At 45.3% G+C, this 14,294-nt stretch overlaps 1 long non-coding RNA gene and 1 pseudogene across 2 annotated transcripts; one reads left to right on the top strand and one right to left on the bottom strand.

The window, feature by feature from the left end:
• The window catches only part of LOC127921943 (aspartate aminotransferase, cytoplasmic-like), a 28,767-nt pseudogene extending 23,504 nt beyond the window's left edge, over window positions 1–5,263 (bottom strand).
• On the top strand, window positions 2,261–3,849 carry LOC127921945 (uncharacterized). Of its 2 annotated transcripts, none has more exons than XR_008110063.1 (5): window positions 2,261–2,403; window positions 2,435–2,496; window positions 2,874–2,936; window positions 3,094–3,188; window positions 3,721–3,849. It is a non-coding gene; the product is annotated as an uncharacterized LOC127921945 (long non-coding RNA). The 2 variants fall into 2 exon arrangements; XR_008110064.1 differs by having other exon boundaries at window positions 2,279–2,371.
• Window positions 5,264–14,294: the final 9,031 nt, after the last annotated feature.

Genomic DNA, 14,294 nt, shown 5'->3' with positions numbered 1-14,294 from the left:
GTACGGTAGGCTGAGGAGAGAGAGGAGACATTATATACTGTATCTAACTATCTAGGCAGGACCCACGGTAGACAGTCATCTGTACGGTAGGCTGAGGAGAGAGAGAGAGAGGAGACATTATATACTGTATCTAACTATCTAGGCAGGACCCACGGTAGACAGTCATCTGTACGGTAGGCTGAGGAGAGAGAGAGAGGAGACATTATATACTGTATCTAACTATCTAGGCAGGACCCACGGTAGACAGTCATCTATACAACATCTGTACACCATCTGTACACAGGGCTCCAGAGTGACACAGCGGCCTAAGGCACTGCATCTCAGTGCTAGAGGCGTCACTACAGACCCTGGTTCGATTCCAAGCTGTATCAAAACGGGACATGATTGGGAGTACCATAGAGCGGCACACAACTGGCCCAGCGTCACCCGGGTTTGGGTTTGGCCGTCATTGGAAATAACAATTTGTTCTGAACTGACTTGCCCAGTTAAATAAAAATGTTTTATAATACACACTGTACATGTCTGTCAGCCTGCCTGCGTGGGCAGGACCAATAGCAGGCACCAGGCAGTCATTTACTGTAGGCTGGTGAGACAAACAAGCATTACAGAGTACAATAGCCTAGTTATAATGAGCCTATTTAAAAATGTTAATGGTTGATACCAAAACAACCTTTCATAATGACCACTAGCAGGCTGCAACACAGCCATAGTGCAGCAGAATGTTCACTTCATGCAGTCTGCTGTCACACCCTGCTCTGCTGGAGGTCACCCTGGCCTGAAGAAGTGTGTGTGTGTGTGTGTGTGTGTGTGTGTGTGTGTGTGTGTGTGTGTGTGTGTGTGTGTCCCTGTGTGTACGTGTGTGCTAATTTCCCTGTGTAGCAGTGTGTGTGTAACGTGTGTCCCTAGCAGTGTGTGTAGTGCTGTACGTCCGTTTCGTGCAGTGTGTGTGTGTGTGTGTGTGTGTGTGTGTGTGTGTGGGCACAATCCTGTGAATGTGACTTCCGAGGAGCTTCATTTCCCTCTCTAAGGAAAGCCTTTCAATGTCTCTCCTTTCCTGTCCAGGCCAGTGTGCTCTACCATAGAGGATCAAATTACAGCCGTTGATATTCAGTTACCAAAGTTCACAACAAATAGCTAGACTAGCTGGCTGGCCTACACCAGGCCCTGGTCTAGTCTAAGGGGAAACTACAGACATGTAGCCTAGCTGGCTGGCCTACACCAGGCCCTGGTCTAGTCTAAGGGGAAACTACAGACATGTAGCCTAGCTGGCTGGCCTACACCAGGCCCTGGTCTAGTCTAAGGGGAAACTACAGACATGTAGCCTAGCTGGCTGGCCTACACCAGGCCCTGGTCTAGTCTAAGGGAAACTACAGACATGTAGCCTAGCTGGCTGGCCTACACCAGGCCCTGGTCTAGTCTAAGGGAAACTACAGACATGTAGGCTAGCTGGCTGGCCTACACCAGGCCCTGGTCTAGTCTAAGGGGAAACTACAGACATGTAGCCTAGCTGGCTGGCCTACACCAGGCCCTGGTCTAGTCTAAGGGAAACTACAGACATGTAGGCTAGCTGGCTGGCCTACACCAGGCCCTGGTCTAGTCTAAGGGAAACTACAGACATGTAGACCCTAGCTGGCTGGCCTACACCAGGCCCTGGTCTAGTCTAAGGGAAACTACAGACATGTAGCCTAGCTGGCTGGCCTACACCAGGCCCTGGTCTAGTCTAAGGGAAACTACAGACATGTAGCCTAGCTGGCTGGCCTACACCAGGCCCTGGTCTAGTCTAAGGGAAACTACAGACATGTAGGCTAGCTGGCTGAAGCTAATTTTCCAGGCCCTTCTGCAGTTCTAAGGTTGAGCTACCCCATACTGATTCATCCCTAGCAGGTCACAACACCAGCCCCTGGTTTTCCCTAACAGTTCCTCACAGACCCTGTTTCCCTAGGCATAGTCTCTGCTGCCAACAACAACCCCATCCCATCTAGTCCCAGTCCTGTAGCCTAGCAGGTTAGAACCCCATTTTCTCTGGTTGTTCTGTAGCTACTACCCAGAGCAGGTTGAACTAATACCAAATGACTTTTCCCTAGCAGGTTGAGCTAACCCCATCCATTTCCCTAGCAGGTTGAGCTAACCCCATCCCTTTTCCCTAGCAGGTTGAGTAACCCCATCCCTTTTCCCTAGCAGGTTGAGCTAACCCCATCCCTTTCCCTAGCAGGTTGAGCTAACCCCATCCCTTTTCCCTAGCAGGTTGAGCTAACCCCATCCATTTCCCTAGCAGGTTGAGCTAACCCCATCCCTTTTCCCTAGCAGGTTGAGCTAACCCCATCCCTTTTCCCTAGCAGGTTGAGCTAACCCCATCCCTTTTCCCTAGCAGGTTGAGCTAACCCCATCCCTTTTCCCTAGCAGGTTGAGCTAACCCCATCCCTTTCCCTAGCAGGTTGAGCTAACCCCATCCATTTCCCTAGCAGGTTGAGCTAACCCCATCCATTTCCCTAGCAGGTTGAGCTAACCCCATCCCTTTCCCTAGCAGGTTGAGCTAACCCCATCCATTTCCCTAGCAGGTTGAGCTAACCCCATCCCTTTCCCTAGCAGGTTGAGCTAACCCCATCCCTTTCCCTAGCAGGTTGAGCTAACCCCATCCCTTTTCCCTAGCAGGTTGAGCTAACCCCATCCCTTTTCCCTAGCAGGTTGAGCTAACCCCATCCATTTCCCTAGCAGGTTGAGCTAACCCCATCCCTTTTCCTAGCAGGTTGAGCTAACCCCATCCCTTTTCCCTAGCAGGTTGAGCTAACCCCATCCCTTTTCCCTAGCAGGTTGAGCTAACCCCATCCCTTTTCCCTAGCAGGTTGAGCTAACCCCATCCATTTTCCTAGCAGGTTGAGTTAACCCCATCCCTTTTCCTGAGCAGGTTGAGCTAACCCCATCCATTTCCCTAGCAGGTTGAGTTAACCCCATCCCTTTTCCTAGCAGGTTGAGCTAACCCCATCCCTTTTCCCTAGCAGGTTGAGCTAACCCCATCCCTTTCCCTAGCAGGTTGAGCTAACCCCATCCCTTTCCCTAGCAGGTTGAGCTAACCCCATCCCTTTTCCCTAGCAGGTTGAGCTAACCCCATCCCTTTTCCCTAGCAGGTTGAGCTAACCCCATCCCTTTTCCCTAGCAGGTTGAGCTAACCCCATCCATTTCCCTAGCAGGTTGAGCTAACCCCATCCCTTTTCCCTAGCAGGTTGAGCTAACCCCATCCCTTTTCCCTAGCAGGTTGAGCTAACCCCATCCCATTTCCCTAGCAGGTTGAGCTAACCCCATCCCTTTCCCTAGCAGGTTGAGCTAACCCCATCCCCTTTCCCTAGCAGGTTGAGCTAACCCCATCCCTTTCCCTAGCAGGTTGAGCTAACCCCATCCCTTTCCCTAGCAGGTTGAGCTAACCCCATCCCTTTCCCTAGCAGGTTGAGCTAACCCCATCCCTTTCCCTAGCAGGTTGAGCTAACCCCATCCCTTTTCCTAGCAGGTTGAGCTAACCCCATCCCTTTCCCTAGCAGGTTGAGCTAACCCCATCCCTTTCCCTAGCAGGTTGAGCTAACCCCATCCCTTTCCCTAGCAGGTTGAGCTAACCCCATCCCTTTTCCTAGCAGGTTGAGCTAACCCCATCCCTTTCCCTAGCAGGTTGAGCTAACCCCATCCCTTTTCCCTAGCAGGTTGAGCTAACCCCATCCCTTTCCCTAGCAGGTTGAGTTAACCCCATCCCTTTTCCTGAGCAGGTTGAGCTAACCCCATCCATTTCCCTAGCAGGTTGAGTTAACCCCATCCCTTTTCCTAGCAGGTTGAGCTAACCCCATCCCTTTTCCCTAGCAGGTTGAGCTAACCCCATCCCTTTTCCCTAGCAGGTTGAGCTAACCCCATCCCTTTTCCTAGCAGGTTGAGCTAACCCCATCCCTTTTCCTAGCAGGTTGAGCTAACCCCATCCCTTTTCCTAACCTTAACCTAAGTCTTGTAACCGGCCACATACATTTTCCCACCCTGCTGAGTAAATTCTCCTTACCTGCTATGAAAAAGTCACTTCCCTTCATAGCTGTACTCCTAGGTTCCCCAACTGGCCGAATTTGGCCCGCGGCTCCAAATGATTTTGGAAATCTGTTCCAAAGTATTCCCACTCACAACATGTGATCATATGAAAATATGTGATTATGTTCTAGTCAAATATTATATCTGTTTGGGCTTCTTGCCGTAAATTTGCTGTCATCAAATGACCATCGGCTCAAGAAAAACAGTGGTCCCGGTGTAGAATCTAGTCCATGAGTCCTGCTGTTCTCCCTCTAGTCAGAACCATTGTTCACCTGTCTGTGTCTGTCGTTGTGAATTTAACAGAGCGTGGTTTGGGGAACAGGTTGAAACAGTGAGTGAGAAGATACAATCATGTATTCCCTACAGCCTTGGCATTGGAAGACTGATGAATGGAATGGAAGTGATGACAATATAACCTAGTAGTGGAGGCAGTGTGATCTATTCCAAACCCAACACATGCATAACTATCTGTTCTGTACTGCATCCAGCAATCATTTTCTTTCCACCAGCTACAGAGCCCACTGGTTATAGAGATCCAATTCCTAATTCTATGGCAATGGTATTCAGACCTCATCTCCAATGTTTAGGAATGACCACAGACCTAGACCTTTTGGAAGGTGTGTCACCCTACGACTGGTGATAAGTTAACAGTTTATAATACACTTCTATTGCGGACTGCCTGATCTGTTCTGTATGGACCGCACGGGTTCTCGTAGAATCAATCATGAGGTCACATTGCTTTCCAGTGTCCACCAAATGTCAAACTCCAGAATGAACAGCGTTTTATAAATGCTTTCATGATATATACTCGCTAGATGCCCCTGTATTAGCAGAAAACTATGGCTGATATATGCGGCAGTCTAGTTGCACTTCCTGTCAAACTTCGACTAGTCTGTTAGCCTGCATGCTAACGAGGAAGGTCAAAGCCGTGTTAGTTGGCAAGCATTCTAATGTCATGCTACTCAAACTAGTGCCAGTGGTCCAAGCAGTTTACCCGTCTGTGTTGCACATTCTAAACGTAAGTTAGCATAGCTTGTTGGAGTTTCTCTCGCTTACCTCCGACTCCCAAATTCACCTTCTGCGCGTGAGTGTCCTCTCTGAAATCGGCAGTCAGTTTAAAAACGGCCACTGGAGGGGCTTGAGGTACTTCGGCGAATATAGACATGATTATAACGGGTCCCGGTACAGAGGGGGAGAGAGTCGTTCTTTATCAGTACCTCGCCGGTAGGCTGCAGCGGTGAGATAGGCGATTGAGCTTCACCTTCAAAGCGCTACAAGGTACCACTGTGAAGCAGGAAAGAATAACTAAGTACTTCCGGGTCAAAATAAAGAGACAGTGCAAAGCCTAAACGGTCAACAATTGTTTTGTGTGTGTTCTCATATCATTTATTGCACTGTACGTTATGTTGTATTGAAAGGGGGGTCCATTTTACTCAGACTTCTAGTTGTGCTTATTCTTTCTGGCGGAACGGAGGTCTACGGGGCAAACTGGAACCAATGTCTGGAACGGGCGTCAACCCAATGACCAATGAGATAGCATGGAATACTGACCGGGACAGCGAGACAGCCAATGAGAGCCAAGCAACTGAAAGGTCAAGGGCTAGTGCCGCTGTATGGCTGTGCACATGGAAATGATTCGGTTGTTTGAATAGGTGATATCAAAGCAACTGGATATCATTTTACATCCTGTATGTTGATATATATTTTAGCTACTGTACTTATCAAACGTATTGTATCTGACATTTTAGGAAAATATCATAATTGTGCCTTTAGTCCCGAGAGCAAATTAGACACTGTCTGCAAGTGACTATACAGGAGATTATGAATAGATTCATAAAGATTCAATTACATCAAAATAAATAGCATCATGAGTAAACATAGTTCTGAATGTTTGATTACGGGCTATTAAACATATGCAATTACTCTTTGCGCCACTAGATGTCAGCCTTAGCTAGCAAAGCAAGATATGCTGTCATTTTATCCCAGGGTTTCCCAACCCTGTCTTTGCATTTAATAAATATGCAGCTCAAAAATAGTTTGGTGACCAAGAATATTAACGGTTTACTTTGCAAGCTCACCAGCAACGGGGCATGAAGCAACAATAGACCTACTGGTCTTTTGGTATGTACAATTAGCTTGAAATTGATCATTTAATTATGAAGCTTGCATTGGAATATGTTGTTCAAATTCATTATTACATAATCAAAATGTGTTGTAGACAAAATAAACGGGTTGTCTGGTAGCCTCAATAAGTAGACACAGACTTGTAAGTTGAACAAGTCATTGCATGTATAGATTTTTGTTTACTTGACCTGAAAAATCTTATTACTGAATTCAACTTGACTGGCTCTTAGAATGTACAACTTTATTTATTTATTTTACCTTTATTTAACTAGGCAAGTCAGTTAAGAACAAATTCTTATTTTCAATGATAGCCTAGGAACAGTGGGTTAACTGCCTGTTCAGGGGCAGAACAACAGATTTGTACCTTGTCAGCTCAGGGGTTTGAACTTACAACCTTCCAGTCACTAGTCCAACACTCTAACCACTAGGCTACGCTGCCACCCCTGATATCATTTATATAACTTGACTTGACTCTTAGAATGACTCTTGACTGACTCTTTGAATGAATAACTTGGAATTGACTGGCTCTTAGAATAAATAACTTGGACTTGACTGGCTCTTAGTATGAATAACTTGGACTTGACTGGCTCTTAGAATGAATAACTTGGACTTGACTGGCTCTTAGAATGAATAACTTGGACTTGACTGGCTCTTAGAATGAATAACTTGGACTTGACTGGCTCTTAGAATGAATAACTTGGACTTGACTGGCTCTTAGAATGAATAACTTGGACTTGACTGGCTCTTAGAATGAATAACTTGGACTTGACTGGCTCTTAGAATGAATAACTTGGACTTGACTGGCTCTTAGAATGAATAACTTGGGCTTGACTGGCTCTTAGAATCCTTGACTGGCTCTTAGAATGAATTTATACTGACTCTACACATCCACTCCCATACATTTATACTGACTGAATAACACATCCACTCCCTTGACATTTATACTGACTCTGGACTTCCACTGGCCTTATAATTTAACTGGACTTGACTGGCTCTTAGAATGAATAACAACTTGACTGGCCAGAACATTTATTGACTGGCTCTAGAATGAATAACTCCCAATTGACTGGCTCTTAGAATGAATAACTTGGACTTGACTGGCTCTAGAATGATAACCACTGGCTCTACATTGAATAACTTGGTGACTGACTGGCTCTTAGAATGAATAACTTGGAATTGATCACTCCTTTTGACTGGGCTGATACATTTATACTGACTCTACACATCCACTGGCCATACATTTATACTGACTCTACACATCCACTCCTTTATACATTTATACTGACTATCCAGAGCTACACAAATCATTCACTTATGACATCCAAACATTTACTACTGATCTAAAACCTTTTACATTACTCCCATATCCTATCCTACTCCCAAAGAGGTGGGGTTTCAGGTTTATACTGATTGACTCCACTGTCCATACATTTGTTCCACCATCCCATACATTTATACTGACTGTACTCCACTCAGTGGTACATCCACGCAGTCCCTTTTATACTGGGTGTATATCATTTATACTGACTCTCACATCCACTCCCATACATTTATACTGACTCTACACATCTGGAAGCCAGTGGAGAGAGCGGAGGAGCGGGGGTCCACTTGGGAAGGTCACCATACATTTATACTGACTTGTACACATCCACTACCATACATTTATACTGACTCTGACACATCCACTTCCCAAACATTTATAATGAATAACTACACATCCACTCCCATACATTTATACTGACTCTACACATCCACTCCCATACATTTATACTGACTCTACACATCCACTACCATACATTTATACTGACTCTACACATTGACTCCCATACATTTATACTGACTCTACACATCCACTCCCATACATTTATACTGACTCTACACATTCACTCCCATACATTTATACTGACTCTACACATCCACTACCATACATTTATACTGACTCTACACATCCACTACCATACATTTATACTGACTCTACACATCCACTCCCATACATTTATACTGACTCTACACACCCACTACCATACATTTATACTGACTCTACATTTATACATCCACATCCCTCCCATACATTTATACTGACTCACATCCACTCCCATACATTTATACTGACTCCCATACATTTATACTGACTCTACACATCCACTACCATACATTTATACTGACTCTACACATCCACTACCATACATTTATACTGACTCTACACATCCACTACCATACATTTATACTGACTCTACACATCCACTCCCATACATTTATACTGACTCTACACATCCATACATTTATACTGACTCTACACATCCACTATACATTTATACTGACTCTACACATCCACTCCCATACATTTATACTGACTCTACACATCCACTCCCATACATTTATACTGACTCTACACATCCACTCCCATACATTTATACTGACTCTACACATCCACTCCCATACATTTATACTGACTCTACACATCCACTCCCATACATTTATACTGACTCTACACATCCCACATTTTATACCCACATCCACATTTTATACTGACTCTACACATCCACTCCCATACATTTATACTGACTCTACACATCCACTCCCATACATTTATACTGACTCTACACATCCACTCCCATACATTTATACTGACTCTACACATCCACTCCCATACATTTATACTGACTCTACACATCCACTCCCATACATTTATACTGACTCTACACATCCACTCCCATACATTTATACTGACTCTCACATCCACTCCCATACATTTATACACTCTACACTCCCATACATTTATACTGACTCTACACATTACACATCCACTCCCATACATTTATACTGACTCTACACATCCACTCCCATACATTTATACTGACTCTACACATCCACTCCCATACATTTATCTACACATCCACTCTACATTTATACTGACATCCACTCCCATACATTTATACTGACTCTACATTTATCCACTCCCATACATTTATACTGACTCTACACATCCCACTCCCATACATTTATACTGACTCTACACACCCACTCCACATTTTATACTGACTCTACACATCCACTCCCATACATTTATACTGACTCTACACATCCACTCCCATACATTTATACTGACTCTACACATCCACTCCCATACATTTATACTGACTCCCATACATTTATCTCTACACATCCACTACCATACATTTATACTGACTCTACACATCCACTCCATACATTTATACTGACTCTACACATCATTTATACACTCTACACATCCACTCCCCATACATTTATACTGACTCTACACATCCACTCCCATACATTTATACTGACTCTACACATCCACTCCCATACATTTATACTGACTCTACACATCCACTCCCATACATTTATACTGACTCTACACATCCACTCCCATACATTTATACTGACTCTACACATCCACTCCCATACATTTATACTGACTCTACACATCCACTCCCATACATTTATACTGACTCTACATCCACTCCCATACATTTATACTGACACACATCCACTACCATACATTTATACTGACTCTACACATCCACTCCCATACATTTATACTGACTCTACACATCCACTCCCATACATTTATACTGACTCTACACATCCACTCCCATACATTTATACTGACTCTACACATCCACTCCCATACATTTATACTGACTCTACACATCACTCTACCCACTACATTTATACTGACTCTACACATCCACTCCCATACATTTATACTGACTCTACACATCCACTCCCATACATTTATACTGACTCTACTACTCCCACATCCACTCTACCATACTCCCATTTTATACTGACTCTACACATCCACTCCCATACATTTATACTGACTCTACACATCCACTCCCATACATTTATACTGACTCTACACATCCACTACCATACATTTATACTCTCATACATTTATACTCTCATACATTTATACTGACTCTACACATCCACTACCATATAAGCTGCTGCTACTCTGTTTATCATATATCCTGATGCCTCGTCCCCTTACCCCTATACATACCTACCTACATCACTTTAGTATCCCCTTACCCCTATACATACCTACCTACATCACTTTAGTATCCCCTTACCCCTATACATACCTACCTACATCACTTTAGTATCCCCTTACCCCTATACATACCTACCTACATCACTTTAGTATCCCCTTACTTTAGTATCCCCTTAGTATTCCCTTCACTGTACTTGTGCATGTGACATTAAAACTTAAAACTTGTTTCCCTCTTAGTGGTCTTCATGTCAACATGCAGGTGTGCTGCATCTCTTCCTCTCTTTCCCCCCCTCTCCTTTACTCTTCCTCTCTTTCTCCCCCTCTCTCTCCTTTACTCTTGCCTCTCTTTCTCCCCCCTCTCCTTTACTCTTCCTCTCTTTCCCCCTCTCTCTCCTTTACTCTTCCTCTCTTTCTCCCCCTCTCCTTTACTCTTCCCTCTTTCCCTCTCTCTCCTTTACTCTTCCTCTCTCTTTCCCCCCTCTCCTTTACTCTTCCTCTCTTCCCCCCTCTCTCTCTCCTTTACTCTTCCTCTTTCCCCCCTCTTTACCTTTAAATCCGCTCTTTTTCCCCCTCTCTTACTCTTCCTCTCTTCCCCCCTCTCTCTCCTTTACTCTTCCTCTCTTTCCCCCCCTCTCTCTCCTTTACTCTTTCTCTTTCTCCCCTCTCCTTTACTCTTCCTCTTTCTCCCCCTCTCTCTCCTTACTCTTTCCCTCTCTCCCCTCCTTTTACTCTTCCTCTCTTTCTCCCCCTCTCTCTCCTTTTTACTCTTCCTCTCTTTCTCCCCTCTCTTTTACTCTTCCTCTCTCCCCCTGTCTCCTTTACTCTTCCTCTCATTCTTCCCTCTCTCTCTTTACTTTCCTTTTCTTTCTCCCCCTCTCCTTTACTCTTCCTCTCTTTCTCCCCCTTCTCTCATTTCTCTTTTCCTCTCTTCACCCCTCTCTCCTTTTACTCTTCCTCTCTTTCTCCCCCCTCTCTCTTATTTACTCTTCCTCTCTCCCCCCTCTCTCCTTTACTCTTTCCTCTCTTTCTCCCCCCTCTCTCTCCTTTTACTCTTCCTCTCTTTTCTCCCCCTCTCTCTCCTTTACTCTTCCTCTTTCTCCTCTCTCCTTTACTTTTCATCTCTTTCCCTCTCTCTCATTTACTCTTGGTCCTTCTGAGAACTTGTCCTCAACTCTTCCTCACTTTAAATCCCCTGAAATAAAAAATAAACTTCCTTTGGTAATCCCCTTCCCTTTACTCTTCCTCCTTCTCCTCTCTTATTTACTCTTCCTCTCTCCCCTTCCTTTACTCTTTCCTCTCTTTCTCCCCCCTCTTATTTACTCTTCCTCTTTGCCCCTGTGCTGCATTACTCTTCCTCTCTTTCTCCCCTCTCCTTTACTTTCCTCTTGCCCCCTCTCTCCTTCTCTTCCTCTCTTTCTCCCCTCTCTCTTATTTACTTTCCTCTCTCCCCTCCTTTATACTCTTCCTCTTTTCTCCCCCTTCTCTCCTTTACTCTTCCTTCTCTTTTCTCCTCTCCTTTACTCTTCCTCTCTTCTCCCTCTTACTTCTTCATCTCTTTCTCCTCTCTCTCATTTACTCTTCCTCTCTTTCTCCCCCTCTCTCTCCTTCACTCTTCCTCTCTTTCTCTCCCCTCTCTCTCCTTTACTCTTCCTCTCTTTCTCCCCCTCTCTCCTTTACTCTTCATCTCTTTCTCCCCCTCTCTCATTTACTCTTCCTCTCTTTCTCCCCTCTCTCTCTCCTTCACTCTTCCTCTCTTTCTCCCCTCTCTCTCATTTACTCTTCCTCTCTTTCTCCCCCTCTCTCTCATTTACTCTTCATCTCTTTCTCCCCTCTCTCTCATTTACTCTTCCTCTCTTTCTCCCCCTCTCTCTCCTTCACTCTTCCTCTCTTTCTCCCTCCTCTCTCTCCTTTCTCTCTCCTCTCTTTCTTCCCCTCTCTCTCCTTTACTCTTCCTCTCTTTCTCCCCTCTCTCTCTCCTTTACTCTCCCTCTCTTTCTCCCTCCTCTCTCTCCTTTACTCTTCCTCTCTTTCTCCCCCTCTCCTTTACTCTTCCTCTCTTTCTCCCCCTCTCTCTCCTTTACTCTTCCTCTCTTTCTCCCCTCGTCTCTCTTTTACTCTTCCTCTCTTTCTCCCCCTCTCTCTCCTTTACTCTTCCTCTCTTTCTCCCCTCTCTCTCCCTTACTATCCCTCTCTTTCTCCCCCTCTCTCTCTTTACTCTTCCTCTCTTTCTCCCCTCTCTCTCCTTTACTCTTCCCCTCTTTCTCCCCCCTCTCTCTCCTTTACTCTCCCTCTCTTTCTCTCCCTCTCTCTCCTTTACTCTTCCTCTCTTTCTCCCCCTTCTCCTTTACTCTTCCTCTCTTTCTCCCCCTTCTCCTTTACTCTTCCTCTCTTTCTCCCCCTCTCTCTCCTTTACTCTTCCTCTCTTTCTCCCCCCTCTCCTTTACTCTTCCTCTTTCTCCCTCCTCTCTCTCCTTTACTCTTCCTCTTTCTCCCTCCTCTCTCTCCTTTACTCTTCCTCTCTTTCTCCCTCCTCTCTCTCCTTTACTCTTCCTCTCTTTCTCCCCCTCTCTCTCCTTTACTCTTCCTCTCTTTCTCCCCCCTCTCCTTTACTCTTCCTCTTTCTCCCTCCTCTCTCTCCTTTACTCTTCCTCTTTCTCCCTCCTCTCTCTCCTTTACTCTTCCTCTCTTTCTCCCTCCTCTCTCTCCTTTACTCTCTCTCCTTTACTCTTCCTCTCTTTCTCCCCCTCTCTCTCCTTTACTCTTCCTCTCTTTCTCCCCCTCTCTCTCCTTTACTCTTCCTCTCTTTCTCCCTCCTCTCTCTCCTTTACTCTTCCTCTCTTTCTCCCCCTCTCTCTCCTTTACTCTTCCTCTCTTTCTCCCTCCTCTCTCTCCTTTACTCTTCCTCTCTTTCTCCCCCTCTTTCTCCTTTACTCTTCCTCTCTTTCTCCCTCCTCTCTCTCCTTTACTCTTCCTCTCTTTCTCCCCCTCTCTCTCCTTTACTCTTCCCCTCTCTCTCCTTTACTCTTCCTCTTTCTCCCCCTCTCTCTCCTTTACTCTTCCTCTCTTTCTCCCCCCTCTCTCTCCTTTACTCTTCCTCTCTTTCTCCCCCCTCTCTCTCCTTTACTCTTCCTCTCTTTCTCCCCCCTCTCTCTCCTTTACTCTTCCTCTCTTTCTCCCCCCTCTCTCTCCTTTACTCTTCCTCTCTTTCTCCCCCCTCTCTCTCCTTTACTCGTCCTCTCTTTCTCCTCCTCTCTCTCCTTTACTCTTACTCTCTTTCTCCCCCCTCTCTCTCCTTTACTCTTCCTCTTTCTCCCCCCTCTCTCTCCTCTGTGTAGCTCCACTTATTTGGCTTCTGAAGAAAAGACAAGCATGTTTCTGCATCAGTGGTGACTTCTTTGCCACACACTTACCGCTTCACACGAGTACACACATATACACACACACACACACACACACACACACACACACACACACACACACACACACACACACACACACACACACACACACACACACACACATACATACACACACACACACACACACACATATGCACACACACACACACACACACACATATATACACACACACACACATATACGACACACACACACACACACACACACACACACACACACACACACCACACACACACACACACACACACACACACACAATTACGCACACACATGCACACACACACACAAAGACATGTACACACACACACATCACACACACACACACACTCACGCACAAAAGACATGTACACACACACACACTCTTCACACTCATCTCCAACTTCCTCTTACACTCTGTCATTCGTCTGATATGGGGCCTCTCTATCTCTCTCTTTCTTTTTCAGCCCCTGAAGAAAGCTGCCACTGAACCATCAACAGTGTTGTATTTCAAAGGGCAAGAAGCGAATGCCGAGAGGAGACGAAGGCTATTGAGTCAATTTGTCAAACTGATGGACGTCTTGTGTGTGTGTGTGTGTGTGTGTGTGTGTGTGTGTATGTGTGTGTGTGTGTGTGATGTGTGTGTGTGTGTGTATATGTGTGTGTATGTGTGTGTTATGTGTGCGTGTGTGTGTGT

The sequence above is a fragment of the Oncorhynchus keta genome, unplaced genomic scaffold (genome assembly GCF_023373465.1).
Source record: "Oncorhynchus keta strain PuntledgeMale-10-30-2019 unplaced genomic scaffold, Oket_V2 Un_contig_24056_pilon_pilon, whole genome shotgun sequence".
NCBI lineage: Eukaryota > Metazoa > Chordata > Actinopteri > Salmoniformes > Salmonidae > Oncorhynchus > Oncorhynchus keta.
This window is presented reverse-complemented; position numbering and strand designations above follow the sequence as displayed.